The sequence below is a fragment of the Brassica oleracea genome, chromosome C1 (assembly GCF_000695525.1).
Source record: "Brassica oleracea var. oleracea cultivar TO1000 chromosome C1, BOL, whole genome shotgun sequence".
NCBI lineage: Eukaryota > Viridiplantae > Streptophyta > Magnoliopsida > Brassicales > Brassicaceae > Brassica > Brassica oleracea.
The window spans coordinates 32,284,745-32,290,299 of NC_027748.1; positions in this window are offsets into that span (position 1 = coordinate 32,284,745).

Genomic DNA, 5,555 nt, shown 5'->3' on the forward strand with positions numbered 1-5,555 from the left:
ACAATCAAACCACTAAAATCAACACAATAAACACTAGAACCAACTCTGTTATTCCATACCTCTGACATCCTCAGAGACAACAAAAACCAAGGAAATAAAATAGGAGTAGAGATAGACTTTATATCAAAAGCCATACACTTATTCTTAATAATATTAAATTAAAGGAACCAGAGCAAATTCAAATGATCAGTCCTGGTCTGGTTTCGCCTTGACCAAAGCCTTCTTAGTAGGCAGCGGTCCCTTGTCCCCCGCCTTATGACCTTGCTTTGCTATAGCCTTCTTCCTTGGAGAGACCAAGCTCTGAACCAACCTCTTCTTCGCATTCCCTCCCATCGCAGCAGCCATGAGCTTTCCAGCCTTCTTCTTTGCAGCCTGATTGTCTTTCTCACCTGCCACCTCCATCATTTCATCAGTTGAGAAAGCCTCCTCAATCTCCATAGATTTCACCTCCGCTGAGACATCTTGAGCAAGCCCTGCCTCCTCCTCCCCATCCTCCATCATTTCCATCTCGAAGAGGCCATCTTCCTATCCTAGACCCGCCACCATCTCCCCGATCACCTCATCTTCCTTGCTCTCTATCTCCAATGTCTGCTTCCCACCATTCTCCACAGTTGAAAGCACCATCCCATTCTCTTCCTTCAGATCCTTATTTTCCACAGTGGCGGCAACTTCAGTTGCAGCCTGATCATCTCCTAACAGTTCCCGAGGACCTTCCTCTCCAATCTCATTGTCAAACAAAAGGGCCTTGCACGCCTTTGACCCTGAAGCCTCTCCACTTTCACCACTCTTGAAGGCCTCTAGCATCAGTTTCTGTTGCGGGTCCAGATGAGCTCCAAAATCCTGATTGCGCAGGCCATTAAGACCACCAGTGGCCATAGCATAGCTATCCCTTAGTTCTTGAGGTGGCAGATAACACGCATTCCTAATATATTTCGCCGTCGGTCTCCCTTGCTCCTTACTCCTCCTCCCTGGACCAAATTTACCACTGGTAACTTGTTTACCACCCTCATACACAACGCCTTTCCCTTTGACATCTTGCTTTCCAGAGACATGTTGGCTGTTCCTCCTAACATCCCCACTAGAGTTAGTCTCCAATGCTTTAGACTCCACTGCCCCTTTATAGCTCATAGCTTTCCCTCCTTGATCGGGCTTTTCATCAGATGGGCCATCACCTTTCTCTTCCTTCACCCCATTTGAGATAGGGCACTTGGACTGATCATGTGTCAATCTTGAGCACATCCTACAGAAACCGTGGAGACGTTCATACCTCAGCGCGACCACTGTCTCCTCCCCACTGTGAAATTCCACCGTAATGGAAAACACTAATGGTTTAAAAGCATCCAAAGTTACACGCACCTTCCCTTCATTGATCTCAATGGCATCATCTCCCCGAACCACTCCCAAAGCTTCCCCAATGCTCTTGAAAGTTGGCTCCGCCCAAAAATGTAGTGGAACCCCAATAGCCCTCACCCCAAAAAGTGATCTTGGATGGATAATTATCCTCCACCACCGGTTCCCATCTCACAATGGAGAGCATCCAATTATCAAAATGGAAGGGCTCTCTTTTGAGTACCTCAACGATATCCTCCTCCTCCTGGAAATCAAATTGAAACCGACCAAGGCCCAAGTCAGCGCCCACCACCCTCTCTTCCACATTCCAGATGCGCGGAAGATGATACAACAACGGCTTCATCTCCTGTTTGACCGGGTTCATGCATCTCCCAATCAGCGTCTTTGAGTACCCCCTAATGAGAGTGGAATTGTCAAACTTCGGAATGGAGATCTTCAAGCCTCCCGTTGGTGCCTGCTTCTTCTGTCCTCCAGACTTGACAAACCATTCTCCTTGCGACATGATTTCAGCCGAAGCAAAAGAAAACCAATAAGAAAATATAATAGTGAAACAAAAGCAGGGAATGTGATGGAGCAGAGACAGTAAAACCGTTCTACTTATACACCAAGAACTTTCCAAACTTTTCGCAATCACCAAAGATAATTAACAGAATTGAAAATCTTGAGAACCAATTGGCAAGTAAAAGCGTATAATCTGAGATATAATTGAAGAATCATTTTTTATACAAATTAGATCACAATGGAAACATAGAGTAATCATGCAATTAGCACAACATCCATAAACGATCCCAATTAGCAATCGAAATTGATCCCCCACATCCACATAAGAACCATTATAATCATGTAATCCGAGAGAGTTTCCTAATTTACAATACCCATAACCCCACACCCAAACCAGCGTGAAGTATACCATATGTAAAAACATAATTGAGTAAACCTGATAAAGTTCCTTCAAACCCAGAATATGGCAAGAACAAAGAGATACCTTTACGAAGAAAATCCCCCAATCCATTCTCCCTACTGCTTTCAAATATAACGATCTTATCAACTTATCACATTCCCACGCCAGATTCCTTTCCTGGATCTCCCGATTTCCCCCAAATAACCCGATCTTCAAAAATCCCTCCAAATCCGCCCCCAAATAAAAAATACCATCGAGATCTAACGAGATCCCGCTTTCCGAATGAGAGAGCTTACTACGATCTTCGAAAATCAAAAGAAATATCTGAATCCCACGCAGATTCATCTTCAGATGGCAATCGCCTTTGCCATCGCCCTGTTTTTACGTTATATCTGTATATTAGTGATTAATCAAATCCAGTTTTCAATTGAAAATTTTAACTGGAAACTGCATTGTTAGACAAACGCATCGACAGTATATATATATGATTGTTGTTTAATACTGTTTTCTTATCTCCCTAACTTTGTTATTAAATAGAGAATTATCTTTTATTTACACTTTTAAATTTATATGAGTTAAAAATAGTCAGATATACTATCAACAAATGTATTTTACATCCCACTCAGAAATTATTTAGCATTTAATAATTATTATCTGCTTCCAAGAACAATATATATATATATATATATATATATATATATATATATATATATATATATATATACGCCACCATCTCCCCGATCACCTCATCTTCCTTGCTCTCTATCTCCAATGTCTGCTTCCCACCATTCTCCACAGTTGAAAGCACCATCCCATTCTCTTCCTTCAGATCCTTATTTTCCACAGTGGCGGCAACTTCAGTTGCAGCCTGATCATCTCCTAACAGTTCCCGAGGACCTTCCTCTCCAATCTCATTGTCAAACAAAAGGGCCTTGCACGCCTTTGACCCTGAAGCCTCTCCACTTTCACCACTCTTGAAGGCCTCTAGCATCAGTTTCTGTTGCGGGTCCAGATGAGCTCCAAAATCCTGATTGCGCAGGCCATTAAGACCACCAGTGGCCATAGCATAGCTATCCCTTAGTTCTTGAGGTGGCAGATAACCCGCATTCCTAATATATTTCGCCGTCGGTCTCCCTTGCTCCTTACTCCTCCTCCCTGGACCAAATTTACCACTGGTAACTTGTTTACCACCCTCATACACAACGCCTTTCCCTTTGACATCTTGCTTTCCAGAGACATGTTGGCTGTTCCTCCTAACATCCCCACTAGAGTTAGTCTCCAATGCTTTAGACTCCACTGCCCCTTTATAGCTCAAAGCTTTCCCTCCTTGATCGGGCTTTTCATCAGATGGGCCATCACCTTTCTCTTCCTTCACCCCATTTGAGATAGGGCACTTGGACTGATCATGTGTCAATCTTGAGCATTACAAATATATATATATATTTCTTTCATTACTAATATAATCTAACATCATTAAAAGAAATACGTACTAAAGTAATATTCACAGATTCTATATTTCAAACTATTAATATTCTTTGTATATATATACACTTAATCTAACAGCCAAAGTTTGTAACGCCAAAATTTCTAATCCTAAAGCAAAGACATAAAGCGAAAGTGGTTACCGATCAGAACTGAGCCTCTTTATTAAGCAGGTTCTCATTTCTAGACTTATGTAGTTTTCAAAAAGTTTATTTATGTTAACTAATCACACGAGTAAAGTGATGAAACAAACATTTTAAATTTTTGATTTACGAAAAAGAAAAGAATTGGGCACTTGGCAGTCACGCTTGTACACGAACATAGGTAAAAAGCAACACGCCCTCAAACAACTTTACGATGACCAAAACCGTAATTCAGAATTTGTTTTACTAAGAATTCCAAATAGATCTCTCCCATTAATCATGTTTTAACCAACAAAAAATCATGTCTACTGGATCGGTATCAGCTGATCAAAGAGATGATCCAACGGTCCGTACAAATTCTGAAACTGTCCCGAGGGAGAGACAAACAATCTGCAACAAAGGTTCGTGCAACATAGTCACCTTCGTTTTTCGTGCAACCGCTTTTCTTCTATTTATCTAACCAATCATAATAAACCATGTGTCAACCATTTTTTTGTCATTTCTCTCCAACCAATCATCAAAAACCTAAGATTACAAAAAAAAAAAACCTCTTCTTCGTATATTTTGGGTGTAAGAGCATCTAAAAAAAACTAATTTTTAAAGTTTCCAAAACTCTATATTTGAAGTTTAAAGGTGTTTTTCTCCAAAAGCAAAACTTAAATTTCAAACTCAACTTCAAAACTATCTATATTTTATAATATGGTCCTTAGGGCAACATTATTGGTTGGACAAAATTTTGTCCTTAAAATAAATTAGTATTATTTTTTAGTTAGGGACAAATGCATAAGGACTTTTTTAATTTAGTTGATTATTGGTAGGACAAAAAAAGTCCTTAGCATATTTTCACACATTTATTTTAATGTGTGATTAGATATAAAAAATACATTTTAAATAAAACATAAAAGAGAAGTTTAACATTAATTGAAAGCAAAATATAATTAGAACAAAAAAAAAAAATTAAATGGAAACAAACATTTTATTAAATTCATAAAAACTTATAAATTACATGTTATCTGGACGATGTCCAAATTTTACCCATATATTTTCAATCAAATCATATTTTAAATTATGATGGGTTTGTATATTGCGAACGCTCGTCCGACGATCCATTGTATTGCCGACCGGCGAAGGCATATTGACGGAAAATATTTCCATATCACTTTCTTGAAATCCAGGAACCACATATTGTGTCCTTGATGCCCGTTCATCCTCCACAATCATATTATGGAGAATGATACATGCTCTCATAATATTTCCTATCTTGTGTTTATCCCATAAATTAGATGGATTTCTGACGACGGCAAATTTAGCTTGCAGGACTCCAAAGGCACGTTCAACATCTTTCCGTACAGCTTCTTGCTTCTTAGCAAATAATGAATGTTTCTCAGTTTGTGGTAGACGGATACATTGAATAAAAGTCGCCCAATCAGGATAAATCTCATCAGTGAGATAATAGGCCAAATGGTACGTATGACCATTAACATAGAAGTTAACTTCTGGTGCTATTCCGTTAATAATGTCATCAAAAACTGGAGATCGATCAAGAATATTAAGATCGTTCATCGTACCTGGTGCTCCAAAAAAGCATGTCATATCCAGAGGTCGTAATCAGCCACCGCCTCCAACACAATTGTTGGTTTTTCGGTTCCTCGTGAATACATTCCTTTCCAAGCGGATGG